A 20,711-nucleotide genomic window follows, 5' to 3' on the forward strand; every position below is an offset into this window, starting at 1 on the left:
CTTCGAATTCTTCATGGAGGCACAGAGTATCACGGACGCTGCCAAGAAGAGGGCGACATTTCTCAGCCGATGCGGTCCCGCCACCTTCGGCTGGGCAAGGCGCTAGTGGCGCCGAGCCACTTAAAGGATACGTCATTCGAAACAAGTCTCGCTGCGCTGCGCGACCACCTTGCGCCGAAACCACCGCAGCTGGCCCAGCGTTACGAATACCATTGCCCTGACCAGGCACCGAGATAGTCTGCCGCCGCCTACCTCGCTGCCCTTCGAACCACGGCACAACACTGCAACTTCAATGACCTCGACACTGCGCTACGGGACCGATTCGTGTTCGGACTACAGAATGACACGGTGAAGCGGCGATTACTGGCAAAAAAAGAGGCGTCTCTTACCAGTGCTTTCGAGGAAGCAGTCGCCACTGAGGCCATTACCCGAGAAGGAAGCTTTACCTCGCCCCAAAGCACAAGCGCGCCGCGCGTCGAGCCAGTGCACCACGAGACGACGGCAGGTGGTGACGGGGAGCAAGGAGCCAGTGAAGACGTTCTCCGGCTTCGTGCAGGCCCCGAGCAGCAACGGGGTGTCGAGAGACTGTCAAGTGGCTCCTGTGCCAGCTGCGGAGGCCCACATGAACGTCACCTGTGTCGATTCCGTGCTGTCCAGTGCAGGGAATGTGGAAAAACCGGGCAAACTGCTAAGGTCTGCCGGTCCCGGTGGCAGTCTGGCCCACGTCAACATTCCAAAGCCGATGGCCGGACACAGCATTCCAAAAAACGCCCCTCGCACAAACAAGGCGTACTGCGACGACTTGGCGGTGACTGCTATCAACGCAGTGTCCCAGCCTGCCAAGAAGAAGGTACATGTGGACCTCAGAATCGATGGCGCACAGTGCCAGAAGGAGGTGGACTCGGGATCAACCTATTCGATGATTTCCGACGCTACTGCCAGACGCATTTTTCCAAAAGGGTGTGTCCCAAATCTACAGCCACTTGACATCATCAGGAGTGACTATCAAGCCAACCGCAACGCTGTATGGGGGATTGGTACTGTGCGAGTGAAGTTAAAGATTTTGACGGCCAGCTGCGCCTTGTCACTGTCAAAGAGAAGTGCCCAAGTCTTCTCGGACTTGATTGCTTTCCCGCACTCGGGATTGATATTACGGGAGTGCAAGACATTGACCAACTCAGCCACCTGCTGGCATCCCTCTCTGGTGGAGCTGTTTTTGCAAAGCTAGACTTGGCACAGGCCTACCAGCAGCTGCCTGTGACTGATGAATCTGCAGACGCACAGACCATTGTGAGTCATCGGGGTGCTTTCCGTGTTCGCCGACTACAATTCGGTGTCAGTGTCGCACCTGGCATTTTCCAGAGCTTAATGGAGAACCTCCTGCGGGGACTACCGGGTGTCATTCCATACTTTGATGATGTCCTCATTTCGGGATCCTCACACCAGGAAGTGCTCAGTCGCCTTCGAGAGGTCCTCCAACAGTTCCAAGATGCAGGGCTCAAGGTGAAAAAAGAAAAATGCCAGCTAGGAGTGACTCAAGTGGAATTTTTGGGTTTCCGAGTCGTTGCTGAAGGTATCCATCCAACACAGGCGAAGACGCAAGCCATCCTTAACGCACCGCCGCCTTCGAACAAAGCCAAAATGCAGGCCTTCCTGGGTCTTCTGAATTTTTATCATGCTTTCCTGCCACACAAGGCCACCATAGCAGAACCTCTGCGGCAGTTGTTGGATAAGAAGGTGCCCTGGGTGTGTGAAACCCCACAACCGATAGCGTTCAACCATGTGAAGAAACTGCTGGCATCAAACCAGGTGTTAACACATTTTGATGAGAAGAAGCCCATCATCCTTGCCTGTGATGCATCTCCATATGGAATGGAAGCGGTATTGAGCCATAAAATGCCAGATCACAGAGAAGCACCCATCGCTTTTTATTCAAGGACTTTATCTTCTGCCGAGTGGAATTATGCCCAGATTGATAAGGAGGCACTGGCTGTGGTTGCAGGAGTAAAGAAGTTCCATTACTATGTATTTGGCCACCCATTCCAGATCTACACAGACCATAAGCTGCTCCTTGGCAGATGCTGTCACCACGAATGCTGCGATGGTCCGTCTTTCTGAATGGATACCAGCATACTCACCTCCATCGGCCAGGGAAACAACTGAGCCATGCAGATGGTCTCAGCAGACTTCCCCTAATGCACCAGCGCCAGGATGACCCGTCTCCAGCAGAGGTAGTCATGCTTCTGGATGAACTTCCAGAATCTCCTGTCCACGCAGATGATGTGGCTCAATACTCTACCAAGGATTGTGTTCTCTCCCGTGTCCTCAACTGGGTGTGGAGGGGGTGGCCAAGGTGTGCTCGGAGTTCCGTATTCGCGCCGTTTGTGTCCAGCCAACATGAACTGTCCACCCACAAGGGATGCTTACTGTGGGGCGACCATGTGGTGATTCCGCAGAGGTTGCGTGTCCGTGTCCTTGAAGCCTTGCACGCTGGTCATCCCGGTATCGTCAGAATGAAGGTGCTTGCCCACAGCTAGGTATGGTGGCCGGGAATGGACGCGGCCATTGAAGAATGGGTCCGTCAATGCCTTCCCTGCCAGGAAACACGGCCGGAGATGCCCCGGGCACCGGTTTACCCGTGGGACACGACCCGGACTCCATGGCCGCGCCTGCACATGGACTTTGCTGGCCCCTTCGAAAGACAGACCTTCTTAATTGTGGTGGATTCCTATTCCAAATGGCTCGAGGTCATCCCAATGTCATCAGTGACATCAAGTGCTGTAATTAGTGCCTTACGGAAATTGTTCGCAAGACATGGCCTGCCAGATACCCTGGTATCAGACAACGGGCCCCGATTTGCATCCGCAGAATTTCGGGGGTTCACAGACGCTAACCTCATTCGCCATCTAATGTCTGCACTGTTCCATCCATCTACAAATGGGCAGGTTGAGAGGATGGTACGACCTACCAAAGAGGCACTATCTCAAATAATCCAAAGGAGCTGGGCACAGCGCCTGGTAGATTTCACTCTTCAGCAGCACGTAGCTGCACACACTGCCACAGGACGCTCCCCGTCCGAGTTACTGATGGGCCGCCGACTGTCTACCGTGCTAGACCGGCTGCACCCAGAGCGGGCCCCTGAAAGGTCTCCCAGATTCGCAGAAGCTCTGCCTGCACCACGCACGTTCCAGCCCGAGGACCCTGTCTTTGCATGGAACTACAGCCAGGGCTCGCCATGGGTCTCTGCCGTGATCTCCAGATCAACTGGCCCGATCTCGTGTGAAGTTGTTCTTCCGGACGGTCGCGTGTATCGCGGGCACGTGGACCAGCTTCGTCGTCGGAGCAGTTCTCCGATTAGGGTAGCAGAGACTGTACCTGCAGGACCGCGTGAAGCCCTTCACATGGCGAAATGAGTAGGAGCGAGACAGAAGACCACAGTGAGCCTGAGGAGCCACCAACAGCCATGCTGCCCTAGGACGATGTAGCAACGCCTCAGCCAGCACCACCAGAGGAGAGTGTAGAACCGCCAGGCCCACGCCGCTCGCAGAGTTCCCTGAAAATACCCCAACACCTTCGGGACTTTGTGCTCGTGTTGGCTGGCTGTTGAGTCGTCCGAACTAAGGGGGGAGGGGTGTTGTGTATTCAAGCAACCCTGTAGTGAAGCAACCCTGTTCAAGCAACCCTATATCGAAGAGTGCCGTCTGCCGGAAGCAGATGTATATATATACCAATGTGTTTCCAGTTGTTCCCAGTTTTGTTTGGTTCAGTAATGGCAATAAAGAAGCGTTGCCAATACCGCTCCGTGCCTACGTTGCCGCGTCGTACGACCCATGCTACTTAACAGCGGTAATGGGCAGAAACAGCCCCTTGTGCACAGGCCGTAAAAGAAGGAGTGAGCGCGCACCTCCAGACTGGCCCTGCCTGCATCCAGAAAAGAAAGGGGTCTGCATCGGCTCTTGCATCACACCGATACTGAGCGACGAGGTGTTGGCCATGTATGACAGAGAGCTCAGCAAAGAGCGTGACACCAATGCAATCAGGGTATCCCGCTCCGTGGACGACTATCTTGTGCTGTGTGAGATGTCCACAGGTGTGGGTGGAGGAGAGGCTGACCGGATTTTTCATGTCTTCAACGCAGTACTCAAGGACCTCGAGTTAACAAGGGCACTGGCAGTTGAATGCGAGCTCCAGTTTCTTGACCTCAGTTGATTCTTTAGTGAATGTCACGTGTGCTGGAGCTACGCTCACAGAAAGGACTCCTGCCCTACTCCTCGGCTCACCCCAAGACGCTCAAGAGAGCTGTTCCCAGCGGAGCACTAAAGAACACCCTGAACAGAATGTGCCACCATTAAATAGAGGCAAGCTTCAAGTCACAGAAGAAAAAATTGTAGCGCAAAACGACACAACACAGAGTGGTACATGTCACTGCCGTGTACCTGTCTGTCCCTGTGCCGTATTACGCTACGTTTTTTCCTTTAGGAATCAAGAACCAACTAGGCCAAGAAAACATTTTCAAGGCGCAAGTCGAGCGTTTACTTTCAGGAGGCTACCCACGCCCACTTCTAGTAGGCATCTCTAAAAATCTTTAGCAGAGCTTGGTGCCCGAGATGCATCAAAGCCAAGGGACACAAGCCATCCAAGAGCTACATCAGTCATCCCATACATCCATAGGGTGAGGCAACGCCTAAAGAAAATTACATGGAGGGCTAGAGCTTGTGTTGTTTTTTCCTCACCAAACAAGCTAGGCACGTTGTGCAGGAGAGTGAACTGGACAGAGAAGTGCGGAGTTTGTTGAAAAAAACATGCGCAGCAGCTCGTGGAGTGTGCAGTAGGCCTGCAGTTGTAACTCTTTATAAATTGATGTTCATAGAACATCGTGCATGTGAGGAAAAGTGTTTACCTGAAATTTAAATTAATCATAGATATTTAAATTTATTGCCTAATTGAATAAATTGAAACAACTGCGGGAATTAGTGGTCGAATCGGCAAACTACCCTGCATGTAGTTCTTTGTGAACACTACTTTCAAATCACGTGGTGCATGATAGCAAGCAGCAACCTGTATGCTGGCAGACAGTCGTGGTACTCATGTGAAGGGGAAACCGCCACGTGAGCAGAAAACACCATGTGGGCTGGTGAATGCCCGCGCACTGTTGCCTTTACGAAAGCAAAAAAGAAAAAAAATGCGGTTCCCCACCTCCTCTGACGGGTTGCCAGAAAGAAATCAAATTGAGTGCAATTCTGCACAGGTATCATACAGTATTCCCGAAATTACCAAATGCTACAGTAAAAATAACTGTCATGTAATTGATGAATGCCAAGTTGAAAACTATACAGTGAAAGTGAAAAGAGAAAGGTGGAGATGCATGCGGTTCCTCTGGTGAGAAAATGTGCTGCCAAAATCCGTGGAAGGCAGGACCATGTGGTGCCACCAGGAGATAGCTACACTACTGCACTGTGAACTACGATTCAAGATGTGATGCGGCCCCGACAGGTGTTTTTTCCCGCTCTGAATAGTGGCAACATGACTTCCCGAAGGATTCTATGGGGCACCACTACCTACTCCATAAAGCCACGTGGGTGCTGTGTGATGAAACTGACTCGCAAGACTTCTGTTTAACTAACATATAATGGTGACTGGTGCCCAGGGGAGGTTCCTTGGCTGTAATGCATGCACAATGTCACGGAAAATGTGGCGACCATGAAAAAACCTGCTACAATACCGGCTGTTGCTCAGCTTCTACGAAGGCCATGCCAGGGGTACGAGTGCATAGAGTTACTGTACTTTCGGATCCTTTGGGAGCAATATCCCACGAAACACGAAACCTCTATAAAACATTTTTTAGAGTGTGGCGACCACTGCGCACAGACCTACGCAGCCTCCGTCTCGTCACTGATTAGCCCGGCGTGACACAGCTACTTGCTGCAACACGCTTCCGATAAAAGACAGCGCCACGCAGTTTCGTCGGAGGCTTACGTCACCTCTGCTGGCTATATAATCGAAGCAACCAAGCTTGGTTTCATGTTTGTTTCTCTAACCTTCCAAAGCGCAGCTTCGGCATGCTTGCCCTGCTGCTGCTACTACGTTAATAAACATCGTTTCGTTTTATGTTAGGATCCGTCCTTCACCGACCCGCATCCCACATCTGGTGACCCGGAAACCGAACAAACCGCACCGCCATGGCCGACCCGGAAGCTCTCACCGCTCTGCGCCAGCAAGTGCAACAACTTGAACAGGCACTGCAGACCCAGCAAGAGCAGCCTTCCCGCAGCGCCTCCACAACAGAGGCCGTGCCTGCCGGCTCCGCTGAGGACGTCAGAGCTCCCCCAGAAGGCATCCCACACGCTGCCTCATACGACGCCTGGCGTGTCGCCGTCAAGCTTCCGCCGTTTTGGGCGGACTCGCCCGAAGTCTGGTTCGCCCAGGTCGAGGCCCAGTTCTCCCTGGCGCGCATCACGCAAGACCGCACCCGCTACGATTACGTCGTCGCCCACCTCAACGCACGTTATGCCAACGAGGTCTGGGATATTCTCGCCAACCCACCAACGGCCAACCACTACGAACACCTGAAGACTGAACTCATCCGCCGCCTGTCGCTCTCGGATGAACAGAAGGTGCGGCAACTTCAGTCCACAGAGCTTGCTGAGCGCAAACCTTCGCAGTTCCTGCGCCACATGCATGCGCTCGCGGGAAGCTTGCAAGTCCAGGATTCCTTCCTGCGAGTGCTTTGGCTCCAACGGCTCCCGCCGCATGCCCAGGCAATTCTGCAGACCCAGGTTAGGCTGCCCCTCGACGAACTTGCGGAGATGGCTGATCGCGTCATCGAGGTCTCCTTGCCGCAGTTGTCGCCCAGCATCCAGGCTGTCGCCGCACCGCTGAACACCGCGGAGCTTGCACGCCGCATCGACGACATCGATCGACAGCTCAACTCCATTCAACAACGCTTGGGTGAACGTCTTCCGATGCACCAGCGCCGCCACTCGCAAAGCCGCGACCTTAACACCAGTTCGTCGTGGCAACCTGACAACAACGGCCCGTGCTACTACCACCGACGCTTCGGGGACAGAGCCCGGCAATGTCGACCCCCCTGTTCCGCTGGGCATGCGGGAAACGCCAACGGCAGCTCGTAGAGACGGCCGCAAGCTGCCAACCCGGAGGCCGTCGCATCTTCGTCACCGACCAAATCACGAAGCAGCGGTTCCTTGTCGACAGCGGTTCCGACATTTGCTGCTACCCGCGATCCCATCTTCAAGGTCCTCGTCCGCCTACGTCTTTCGAGCTCAGCGCGGCAAACCGCTCTACAACCAAGACGTACGGCTCGCTCTGCCTGCACATCCAGCTCAGAAACATACGCCGTGACCTTCGCTGGAATTTTGTCATCGCCGACGTCGCCGAGCCAATCATCGGCTCAGACTTTCTGGCCACTACAACCTCCTTCCGGACTGCCACAACGACCTCCTCATCGACGCGACAACGGGACATTCCACACCAGGCCAGCGAACGACCGCCCAACAGCCAAGCATCAAGGTACTCAGTGTTGACAGTCGTTCGCCGTACCACGCCATCCTCGCCGAATTTCCCGGATTGACGCGCCCCAGCGGACTGCCACGCAGAGTGCAGCACACCACCGTGCACTACATCCGGACCACTTCAGGCCCCCCGGTTTTCTGCCGCGCCCGTCGCCTTGCCCCGGACCGCATGCGCATAGCCAAAGCAGAGTACGAGGCCATGCTCCGCGAAGGAATCGCCCGCCGCTCTGCCAGTCCATGGGCCTCGCCACTCCACCTTGTTCCGAAGAAGACCGAAGGCTGGCGGCCCTGCGGAGACTACCGTGCCCTCAACGCGCGCACCATCCCGGACAGGTACCCCATCCACCACATACAGGACTTCGCCCATCGCATCTATGGCTGCCACGTGTTCTTCGTGCTAGACTTGGTGAAGGCGTACACACAGATACCAGTCAATCCGGATGACGTACCGAAAACGGCAATCATCACTCCCTTTGGCTTGTTCGAGTTTCCCTTCATGAGCTTCGGCCTGAGGAACGCTGGACAAACCTTTCAGCGCTTCATCGACGAAGTCGTCCGCGGCCTCGACTTCTGCTTCGTTTACCTTGACGACATACTGGTATTTTCCTGCGACGCCGAAGAGCACCACAGGCACCTTCGTCTGCTGTTCCAACGCCTCGACGACCACGGTCTACTTGTCAATATCCAAAAAAGCACGCTAGGCACTTCCGTCGTCCGCTTCCTCGGCCACGAAGTTTCATCTGAGGGAACTCGGCCCTTGCCCCAATGCATCTCAGACCTGCAAAGTTACCCTCAACCCACCACCGCTAAAGACCTCCGCCGTTTCCTTGGCATGCTGAACTTCTACAGGCGTTTCTTGCCACACGCTGCCGACTACCAGGCTCCCCTCCATGATGCTTTGGCTGGCCTACGAGGAAAGCAACCCGTTACATGGACACCAACGTTAGCGAGAACTTTCGAAGATTGCAAAGCCGCCCTCTGCACCGCCACGCTCCTCACCCATCCCGTGCCAGACGCTCCCTTGGGACTGTTCACGGACGCATCTAGCTTCGCCATCGGCGCCGCCCTCAAGCAACGCGTGGAAAACACCTGGCATCCCTTGGCGTTCTTCTCCAAGAAGCTCGAAGCTCGGAAAACGACCCCTTCAACCGCCAGTTCCACTGAGGAAACTACGACCACCACCCCGACAATGTTGCCAGCCTACTACAGAGAACTTCTGGCGATATACGAAGCAGTGCAACACTTCCGCCACATTCTCGAAGCACAGAACTGCACCATCTATACAGACCACAAGCCTCTTACCTACGCCTTCTCTCAACGTCGCGACAAATTCCCGCCTGTACAGCAGAACCAACTCTCGTTCATTGCACAGTTCACCACCGACATCCAACATGTCAGCGGGAAAGACAACGTGGTCGCCGACGCACTTTCACGTGTAGCAGCCATCAGCTCCGTGCAGATAACAGCAGACGTCCTCGCCGAGGCTCAGACTACGGACACCGAACTGCAGGAACTTCTCAAGGGCACGTCCTCACTTCAGCTGCAACAAGTCCCCATCCCAGGGTCGACAACTACAATCTGTTGAGACATGTCGACAGGACGAAGCAGGCCCTATGTGCCCCTGTCCCATCGCCGTGGTCTTTTCAACCAGCTCCACAACCTCAGCCATCCCGGCATACGCGCCTCGACACGCCTCGTGGCTGACCGCTACGTCTGGCCCTCCATGCAGCGGGATTGTCGCACTTGGGCGCGCTCCTGCATTCAATGCCAACGCGCTAAAGTCACCAGGCACGTCACGTCACCGCTCGGAACATTCCGTCAGCCCTCTGGTCGGTTTGAGCACGTCCACCTCGACATCATAGGACCCTTTCCCCCGGCTGGACCCTATCGCTACTGCCTCACCGCCATCGACCGCTACACTCGATGGCCCGAGGCATGGCCTCTCAAGGGAATCACCGCGGAAGACGTCGCCTCGGCCTTCTTCTCCGGCTGGATTGCCCGTTTCGGCGCTCCCCGCCGCGTAACCACCGACCAAGGGCGACAGTTTGAGTCTCACCTATTCAGGCTCCTGGGATTGACCATCGGGTTTGAACGCTTGAGGACCACGAGCTACCATCCCTGCGCCAACGGAATGATCGAGCGTTTTCACCGACAGTTCAAAGCCGCCATTATGTGCCACCCGGACTCAACCTGGCTCGAGGCCATCCCAGCTGTCATCCTCGGTCTTCGCGCCACCTTCAAGCCGGACATCCATGCTACGCCAGCAGAGCTCGTCTACGGGGAACCACTCCATCTGCCAGGTGAATTTCTCGCAGCTCTGCCATCCAGCACTACGACGTCAGACCCCACCGACTTCGTCGCCCGGCTCCGACGCACCATCGCTGCCTTACGCCCGTCCCCTGCAGCCCACCATAGCAAGCCCACACCTATTGTGTTCAAAGAGCTAGCATCGTGCACGCATGCTTTCCTCCGCGACGACACCGTCCGCCAGCCTTTCCAGCCACCCTACAGTGGACCCGATCTAGTCGTCCATCGCGACGACAAGAACTTCACCTTGCGCTTGAACGGGAACGACGTCCGCGTCTCGATTGACCGACTCAAGCCCGCATACATCGCGGCAAACGAACCTGTCAGCGCCACTATTTCAACAGGCGTCCTTCCACAGCCACCGACGTCGCAGCCCGCTTCTTTCACTGACACGCTCTGGACGTCTGGTACGCCTCCCAGATTTCTACAGACCCTGAGGGCTCTGCACTCCACGGGGGGATGATGTGGCGACCACTGCGCACAGACCTACGCAGCCTCCGTCTCGTCACTGATTAGCCCGGCGTGACACAGCTACTTGCTGCAACATGCTTCTGATAAAAGACAGCGCCACGCAGTTTCGTCGGAGGCTTACGTCACCACTGCTGGCTATATAATCCAAGCTACCAAGCATGGTTTCATGTTTGTTTCTCTAACCTTCCAAAGCGCAGCTTCGGCATGCTTGCCCTGCTGCTGCTACTACGTTAATAAACATCGTTTCGTTTTATGTTGCGATCCGTCCTTCACCGACCCGCATCCCACAAGAGGTTTATAGAGGTTTTAAGCGTTTTGAAGACATTTCATAGAGGTGTTGTGTTTCGTGGGATATAGCAACTCTAGAACTGATTGCGGGGCTCAGCGAAAATGCGAAACTGTGCAAGCACACACAATATTGCACGGCAGCACCGACACATCTTCATATTCAATTATGTGTGAGCACACCAGATTTGATTATCTCAGGGAGCTTCAAGAAAGGCACGAGAGGTGATGGCACCCTTCACACGGGTGGTCACTCCTACTATCTGGCATTGACCACAAGTTCTCTTCACTGTAGCCTCCAAAGTTGTGCATGATGGTTCTGGCTGTTCCATGCAATCTTGAAGGCCATGTTTTGAAACAGCAAGGCAAAATCCTTGACATTGGTAGCATCCACTGCAATGAGGGATGTATTTCCTGAGAGCTATTTGTGTATATCGATTTCTATGCTGTGTGGGAGATTGGAGAGTCCAAGCTGTCCTCGATGAAGCCTGTCATGGCTCCTCTGGAGAGGAAAAAATGTGCTGAGCAAGGGACCAGCTTGGCAGATTTACCTTGACATGGACTGTTAATGAATGTTTTCTAGTGCTAGGACTTCGTGCACGAACCCTGCAAACAGATGAATCGGCATCTCACCTGGCAGCCCAAGGCCTTGCCTATAAAAAGTGTTGCTGCTCTTGTTGCCTGTCACCCATGCCTGTGCCACCGCATCTTTTTCTCCTCGGTAAGTGTGGCTCATACCCAATACAGGGCATGCACGCTTGCTTGAGATGCACCCCTGGATATATCCAACTCTAAGAAGATCATGAAATCGTCCAATTTATTGATGATTCAAAATATGCATACTTATTATCTTAACCCGTTCACTGCTTCTGGTCATGACGCATCCCCAGTGTTGGCTTGGTTCAGGGAAGTACCAGGGAAATGACACGCTGTGAAGTCAAGATAACAAATAGGGATAGGACACAACAACCTCGTTTGCTGCTCATAGCAGCAAGTGAGGCAGCGGCGAGCGATCAAAATCAGTGATCGAGTCACGTTTCAGTCTACTGCCCCTGAACTTGATGCGCCATGGCAGACACGCCAACAGAATACAAAAAAAAAGAAGAAAAAAAACCTGAAAACCTGAGGCAGATGGCAGAACAACCCTTGTAGCCGTAATCGCATGCAAGTCACATCGTCGCTCAGCCCAAGAGAGTAGTGTGCACGAAGCAACCATGCCCCCCAGCAATAAAGGGTGGGTGGGGTCACTCTGTACCCTTCAATACATGTACTAACACAGCGAGGGGCTAAAATTGGCGCTTCTAGAAAGATTCAACAGATGGCGCAATCAGTGGAATCATGCTAAACATGCTGGCTTTGCAGTTAGGCACGAAATTTTGAACGCACAATGGAGAGCGTACCAGTACGTCAGTGACAGCGAAAGGGTTAAAGCAATGTAGGTCTTGGGACGAATTCCCGAAATCGTAACTTGCCAGTTGCTTACAATATGTGAAAGAACAATGTGACAACTTGTTCTTTTGCACACTGCCACAACTTATTTTGCATGAAAATACTCTAAGCTTGCCTTGCTTCTTGTGCACCTAAAGATTATCAAGCCAACCTCAATATCATTTACGTTTTCCAAATAAGCAAATCCTTCCATTACACCTCAAGAGCAACGAAAGGCACTGAACTCCGACTAGCAACAAGTTCTTTTACAGTACATGGCTCCGCCTGCTGCCGCCTGTTCGGTGATCCCTACACTCTACCACCAACCTCTCATATGAATGTATTCGCTCATGCAGTGTTTTTTGCATTGAACTGAGAAAACTATAGGACATGCTGACTGAGCTTTGGTTTTTTGTTTATTTGCTTTCTTTAGGCTGCACTGCTTCTTCCTTTCTGCACTTTCATGCCACCTCTCGAGTGTGGCCCAAACACAAAGCAATGTTTCTGTTCCTGTTCAGCGCAAAGAGGAACTCACTGCAGTGTCAAGGGGAACAGCGGTGGCCTCTGCAGCAGAGGCTAGCCAAGAAGAAGGAACACTATCACCTGTGGGCTTTCACTTCAGCCACACTAGGAAGATGCAGGTGACATGCGCAACATCGTGTCCTCTTGAATAGTATGCGCTGTTTATAAACATCACAGTGAAGCAGGCAAATCTGAGATTTTTTTAATATAACGGCGCAATTCGCTACCATGAACTGGTTCTTTGAGGCACCACCTGCACATGCGTAGACGACGCATGCATACATCAGAACGAGGTTTGTTTTTATACATATGTATAAAACAATTTTTGAAGTTGATTGGTCACTACAAGAAGAGTCATGCGACCTAAACATTGCTTCACAAGTGGTGAAGAGTGCTGTCCGGTCCCCTGGTCTCCTAGTCCTCTCTCTCCAGCGGTCCCTCGTCATCTTCAGCTACAAAACATCCCTGGAGCTACGTTCGGGTCACCGCCTATACAACTAGCACTTGGCCATGTCTCGAGACAACTCGACCAACGCGACTCCATCAACACCGCCTGTGCACGAAGGATTCCCTTCTTGGACTGTCACCACCCCTCAAGAGGATCCACCGATGTTCGCTGGCCTTCGCGGGGAGACGTTGAGGACTGGTTGGAGCAGTACGACCGTGTGAGTGCGCTTAACCAGTGGGACGATTCTGCGAAACTCTCCCGCGTCCCTTTCTATCTGACAGGGGTTGCCAAGACTTGGTTTTCAATCACGAAATGGATTTCACAGACTGGACCACCTTTAAGCAGCAGCTCCGTCAGATCTTTGCGAACCCTTCTGTCCGTTCAGACATCACTAAACGAAAGCTTGCTGAGCATGTCCAACAGTCTGGTGAGCCGTACACGTCGTACATCGAAGACGTTCTCGCCCTTTGTCGCCGTGTCGACAGCTCCATGGCAGAAAATGACCGCGTTTGCTACCTGCTCAAAGGCATAGACACCGTGGCATTCAACGCTCTCGCTGCAAAGAACCCCACCACAGTTGCAGATATCACCATTACCTGTCAGCGCCTCGATGATCTTCGTCTTATACGCTTGCAACCTGGCCTCAGGGCAACCAACGACAGCAAGCTGCGTGCTTTGATTCGCTCTATTATGCGCGAGGAACTGCAACTACAAGCTGCATCGTGTTGTCTTGAGCTTTCCACGACGCCACCTGGAGGCAGCCTCCACAACATCGTGAGGGAAGAACTGGCGTACATGACGTGCGCGCAAGTCCTGAGCCCGCATCCCGCACCAATGCCCACCTACGCTCAGGTTGCTGCTCTCGCATGACCTTCCCAGCAGTCACCGCAGCAAGGGTCAACAATGGCTGCTTCGCTCAATGCTCTCTCACCAAGGGCCACGCCTCAGTCTTTCAACACCTGGCGTCCACCTCGGCCAGTTTGCTATTATTGTGGAATCCGCGGCCACATTTCAAGGTTCTGCCGACGACGTCAACAACATGAAAGGCGCGGCTATGGCGGTTTTGAAAGGGACGAGTTTGCCCCTGTTCCCCAAAATCGCCATTCATACCAGCTTTACCCACGTCGCTCACAATCTTCGCAGAACTTCGATGCAGCCGGTATTTTCCGTTCCTCACATCGCCGCTCTCCATCGCCCATGCGGCGCTCCTCTTCTCCCCTTCGTCTGGCTACCACGGCATCTGATCATCGCCCGGAAAACTAAACAGTGCAGCTTCAGGAGGGAAAGCTGCATCTTCAAACTACATCAAACTCCTCCGGAATGACTCTCAAACGTACTTTCAGTGTGTTGAAAGTATATGGGCCAAAGCCTTGGTGGAGACGGGTGTATCGCTTTCTGTTATTAGTGTTGACCTTTGATCCCGCTTGCGAAAAGTGAAGGCGCCGTATGATAGTCCTCCCCTTCGCTGTGCTAATGCAGTTTCCTCCCCTTCGCTGTGCTAATGCACAGTTTTCACGAGAACCCATATAACGAGTACCAGGAACTGCGTCAGCGTGTTGAATGCTATCAGCGTAAAATGCAGGAGGATGCTAATCGCAGACGTCCTGCCTACCACAATTCCTTTCAACCTGGTGACCAAGTACGGGTGCATCAGAAAGGACAAGGAAAAGCGTCCTCCCAGTATTCACACCCTAGGGTAATTTATTCCAAGGTAGCCCGTAACACTTATCGTCTGAACGACAGCACTACCTGGCATGCGTCAAAGCTCTCCAAGAGCACACTGAAAGAGCCCCCAACACAGTCACCACAATGGTACGATTATCCGATACCGATACCCCAAACAGACACTGTGCCATTTTCGTTGCCACCTCCTGTGTCACCCACTGTGTCACCGTCTGTAAGTCTGCAGGAACCTCGAGACACCCAAGAGGCGCAGCTTCGGCAAGACGTGGAGTCATCAGAGTCTCACGTCACGACATCAACCACTACACCAATCGGCACGGCCTCAGCGAGAGCGCCGGCGTCCACAGTACCTGGAAGACTACATATAGCGTAATTGTTTTTGTTAAAGGGAGGAGAAATGTTGTATATTGTAATATACTTTGTTCTGTTGTATGGCGCCAGGGGGCGCCGCCATTCTGATATATATATAAACACTCTCGCTACAGCCAAGGGTAAGTTGGGCATGGTGTGGAACTGTGTGTGTGTCGTTTCTTTTCGGAGCACCACAGGTGCTCGGTGCCTTTCTATCGCAAACACTACACTCAGCGTCTGGGAGATAACAGTGGCACTCGTGGCTTTGTAGCAGGCAGCCGCTGCTTTGCATGGAAAGCTAAAGGAAACTTCAGCTGCACACAGCCAGAAAAAGCACGGCCTTTGAAATCAGTCCGTAAAACAAAAAAAGTGTCATCACTAGGCTGTCGATCTCAAGGCTATGCTTTTGGAACAGCATGCCATCCTGCGTAGACAACGATGCGAATGCTCACTTTACATCAAGGCCATCAGTTACAGTCACTTCGTATTCAACTCGTATTACAGTCAAACCCCGCTAACAACGAAATTGACAGTGCTCAGAAAAATGTTCGTTGAAGCGAACATTTCGTTGTAGTGAAATCGAAAAAAATATGGCTGACCTGAGCTAGTAGAACAGTGAAACTTTTATTTCCAATATTCAAAAAGTGTCTGCTGCTTCCTTTGCGTCCCCAGCAGCGTTACGACGCGATTCTCATATATGCATAACGACGCCACGTTGAAAAGCACGCAGAAACAACGGCTTTCGCGAACGAATCAAACAAGCACGGGCGCGCAACACGAACTGCACAGTGTCACCAACACGCTAACACTAGCTATTCGCCGACAACGGCGACATGCAGGCGTGCTATCGCGGAGCGATGACTTACGCCTTATTCTATGCTTTTCTTATCCACCACTCGCGGCTGGCTGATCGCGTTGATAACACGGACGAATTGTTGCTCCGACCACTGGTCGCACTGGCCAAGCGCGAAAAGCACGAAAAGCACTGTCATTGGAAAAGGCACCATTCCGCGACTGCACCCCAGGGCTGCTCGCGTTGATAACAGCGGATGTGGCGGATGTACCGTCGCTCTGACCACTAGCGAAGCGCGAAAAGCACGAAAAGTATTGGAAAGGCATCGGAAAAGCTATCGTTTCGCGATTGCACCCCAGTGTCGACAACTGAGCTTTGGCTTCGGATTGTCTGCGACTCAGAAGCAACTCAAGCCAGTTGCGAAAGCAGGGCAGTCTGATCGCCGTCGCTATCAAGCAATGGCGGCCCCCCATGCTCAGTCAACAGCGGCGGTTTCTGGTGGTTCCAACACGCGATTCAGACTTTGAATTCGTATTTTTATGTTCTAAAATGCATCAAAATGTCCGAGATTGTGTTTATTGCACGGTAAATTAAATTTCTGAGGCCCGAATGGCATCGTCAAATTTCGTTGAAGCGGAACGGCAGCAGAAAAAGTGTTCGTTGTGGCGAGCATATTTATGCATTGACTCCTATGGACTGTTGACGGGGAACCGAGAATTTTTCGTTGTACCGGAAATTTCGTTGAAGCGGAGTTCGTTGTAGCGGAGTTCAACTGTAGTGCCTTTGGCTGTTAGCCTATTTGAAAAACATTGTGGCTGCGTGTTGCAACCTAAAAGTAAAAAAGCAGGTGAGCACTGGGCAACCTAACAAAGCAACGCAATGGCACCACCTTCTCACCAGCTCTGAATGTATCCTGTGCAGGTGCATTTTTTTACAAGGAGATTGGCCTCGAGGAGTTACGGAGTCGCCCTCTATCGGACGCGCCTCGATTGCGTACTAGGCAGGATACCGCCGGCGCGCTCCCCATAGGTTTTGCTGTCGGCGCTCTACAAAAACACCTCGCGGAAGCCCTCCAGGGCATTTCTGTAAGTACTTTCGAAATGAACTGTGTTCTTTACTGTCAAAATAATCATTTTCGACGAACTGAAAGCACAAGATAGTCTACAGTCGCTGTCTCTTCGCAGAAAACCGAGCACCCATTTCACACTGTCGCCGCGTTGGAGGCCCCTGAATCGGCTTCTTGCGTGAAAGGTAGTCACTCGCTGAGTGCAAACTATGTGAAATATCTCGTTAGAGTAGACTGCCTGTATAACCAAACGGAGCATAACAGAAAGAAGCCTCAAGCCAGCGATCGCACGGGTTTGCGACGACTGACGGTGCCTCTGCATGTATGAGCGTCTGCATGTATGTTCGTACTGATGGTTTCGCTTTTGCTACGAGCGCGTTTTGGCACCGCGCTGTGAACTTTAGGCCGCAAAATATAAGAATTTGTGAGTAAACAAACAACTACTGTTGCGCGGACGCTATCAAAACAGTTCAAAAACAATTTCCTTACAACTGCAGCTTCGGTGCGCATGGCAACTTTGTGATCTACCGTCCCGACGATTCAGTGTTCTTTTTTTTTCTTTTTCGGTCTAAATTCGGGTACGTTTCAATGTCATTTGACAAGTTGTCTCGCACTGCGTATTGATCGGTCTTCTCAGCGGGCAAATGCCACTGCTTCTGTTTCTTAATTCAGCGCATTCGTTTCGTTTGGTGCTCACTCAAAACGTGAGCAAATGCGACGCCTTTTTTTAATGCTCCTTAATTATTGTTCCGTTTGCATTCCAGTGAACTTGCCGCTCTCTGTCATCAACAAATTCATAGACTAAAGCTTCACCACTTCGAGATTGCTGGTGGAAGGAGAACCAGTCTACGAGACCGAGCATGTAGTAGCATGCGACGCCTAGGAAAAGAAAGAAAATACAGTAACGTTTGCCGGACTTGTTCTGCAAACGTCGGCTGTGAACTAGGACCCACATGAACTTGAAATAGCGGTGAATAAAATAGAAGGTATTGCAGCAACCAGCAGCCGCAAAACAGGATAGTAATTATTTGGCGTGTACACCAGCACTTTTGGCAGCAGTGTCGCGTGTAGCGCCAACAGGGTGGCATCTTTCCCACGTAAATAAATGAGGCTCCAAGAAAATACATGGGATTGGCCGGTGGGCCGATCATCGGTGGGCCGATCACGGAGGCAATGCAAAACTTATGTAGCTTACGAAGCAATGCATGCCTCATCAAATGGGAAGGTTGCCCGTCGGCGTCCCGCGTTGGCGGCGTCAACACGAGTGGTGCAAAAAATAATCGTCACGTGATGGTGTCACCATATGACGTCATCATGACGTCACAGATCGCCAAAATATGTAGCGTCGTTATGACGTCACATAATGTGACGTCACATGATGACGTATTCACGCGTCATGGTCGCTTTGCATTGCCTCCGTGATCGGTCACGGAGGCCGTGCAAAACCGCGTTAGGTGCAGAACGCTTTTGGAGGGGGGCGCGGGGGAATCAGTACATCGATTGACAAGAAGAAGATGGCTTTCGCCTTTTAGTCATCTTTAACGAATGCATAAGGGACCCTGTGTGTTTTTTAATTCAACGTATCTAAACAATGACTTGCGCATCTGCAGCCGATTTTGTGGACGCTGAGCACGGGGCCGACGATGAAGAGGTCGCATTGGAGGGTTCTGAGATGGCATCGCATGTGGTAAAAGGTAGCGCTTTTACCATCCTGTGGCAGATAAGCATCATTTGCCGGCGGGAAGCACGCGCGAGCCATCGTCTCAAGTGTGCGCTGTCTGCTAGTCAGTGCGCGCTGTCTGCCTTCGGAGGCAGCCACTCTATTACAATGGTTTCAGTTGAGTAGAAAATGAGAGAAAACTTCCGAATTTGAACAGACCGCAGCGCACGTGGGACTTGAAACTCGTTTTCAAAGCACGCGGCAGCGCGCCACAAGCAGCCGACGCGGCCGCTGAGACCACGTGATCCTGCCAAGCACGTCACGCCGACGGTGGCGCCGGCGTTTCCAGTGGTGGGCCTCGAGGCCAATAGACTCACAGTGATGGAAGCGACATTTTGCTTTTTGGTAGAGCTGTGCAAATAGCAAAATTTTGGTTACGAAGCGAATTTGAATATTGAAGTGTGAGTGCGAATCGAATGGAATATTTTTCGAATATTTCTTGAACATTTCTAGGATATTTTTTGAATACTTCGAAGTGAAATTGCAGAAAAATAAGAGTTATAGAGGATCTCTAAGCATATTCTTATGAGATAGCAACATGAAAGTGTTTCTTTTCGTTAGGTTGATGAAGCACTGGCGAGGTGGTGTTTCATAGTTGTATTATCAAGAATGAGGCAATGTAGAGGCCGAATTGCATTTATGTACATGATTTGGTGCAACCAAAGTGTTGCCGACAACACTTTACACGTGATAGGCAAAGATGCCATTTCCTCAGCCTCTCCTCCTCTTTCAACTTCTGTGGAAGCCCAACTGATGTGGCGCACAAGGGTGTGCTCCCTTCAAGTCCGGAGTTCCAAATCTGCCTCGTAGACGTCGATATACAGCATAGACCGCTTATAACGTAAGTCGCCGGAGTCGCAAATATCCGCACTATAGGCGGTACCGCACTATAACCAAAACAACATTTTTGAAAGGTTGCACGTCTGCAAAACATGACCAACAGGCAGGCGCGCGATTCCGACTATCGAGGCATGCGACTGGGACGTAAGTTTGCATCTGCTTACAATTGAAAATGTTGAACGGTTAGCGTCCGCGGACCTGCGGTGCCGACATAACGAACGCAGAAAAAATGCGCCGTCACGGGAAGTCGCCGCGGTAACACACTGCGCATGCGCGATGTCGAAAACTGGTGGCGACCACAAACCAGCACTCGAGTGTTTCACACGCACGCCCTCGTTTTCGTTAAAGATGTAAATCACGCCTTCTAAATACAACAACTGCAAAATGTTTCCTTGACTCGGCACGAAACCGCAACTTCTGTAGTCCGCGGCCGCCGACATGGCAGCTAGCGCTTGTTAGGCCTAGCGTGCGCGTTGCAACTTGGCATGGCGTCGCGAGAAGCTTGCCCTAGACAACACGGAGATCGGGCGTAGAAGAGATCGCATTCACGAGCTAAACAGAGGGCATCACGAGTGAAACGAAGTTTCGGTTCGTGGTCGGGAGAGCAGCCGCGGCAAATATCCTGAAAAAGTATTTGAAGCTTGTAAGTCCGCCTGGTGATGGCAAAGGCGAAAGCTCAATGGCGTATCAAAGCATTGTTACTTGCGGGGGAATCGAGGTTGCACGCGCGATATCTGCGCTCTACGACGAAGCAACTATTTTCCCGACACAGCGGTAACGCGCTCTCGATACGGACGCGGGCGCCCGTACGTAGCGGAGCACGCATGTCAAGCGGCCGAAGTAAAGGGGGCAAAGGCTTTTCCGTCGGCCACGCAACCTCTCCCCCTCCTCACACCACGCACCCGCGCCGGGCTGCTGCCTCCCACCACCATCCCCTTTTTTTTCTCCCCCCGCTCCTTGTTCGTTCGTTCCTCGTCCCCTCCTCCTTCGTAACTCAGTCGCCGCGCTCTCCCCCGCCGGCGCATCTCTGCTGAGAAGCACGCTCGCTCCCTCGCATCTCTGAGAACGTTCCGGCAGCCGCATTATAACCGGTCTTTCATCTCGGGGGACTGCACAATAAGCGGTATGCGTATACATGGAGTTCTATGGGAGGGTAAACGGGAGTCAGAAAAGACCGCATTATAGCCGGTACTGCACTGTAAGCGGTTACGTTATAAGTGGTCTATGCTGTATAAGAACATCTGAAATTTTGGATGCTAAAAAGCTTC

The 20,711-nt window shown here is 52.4% G+C and overlaps 1 pseudogene; it reads left to right on the top strand.

Annotated features, from left to right (window-relative positions):
- Nucleotides 1-2,195: 2,195 nt before the first annotated feature.
- LOC125757466 (uncharacterized protein K02A2.6-like) lies at nucleotides 2,196-3,413 on the top strand (annotated as a pseudogene).
- Nucleotides 3,414-20,711: the final 17,298 nt, after the last annotated feature.

This window comes from Rhipicephalus sanguineus, chromosome 2, assembly GCF_013339695.2.
Source record: "Rhipicephalus sanguineus isolate Rsan-2018 chromosome 2, BIME_Rsan_1.4, whole genome shotgun sequence".
In the NCBI taxonomy this organism is placed as follows: Eukaryota; Metazoa; Arthropoda; class Arachnida; order Ixodida; family Ixodidae; genus Rhipicephalus; species Rhipicephalus sanguineus.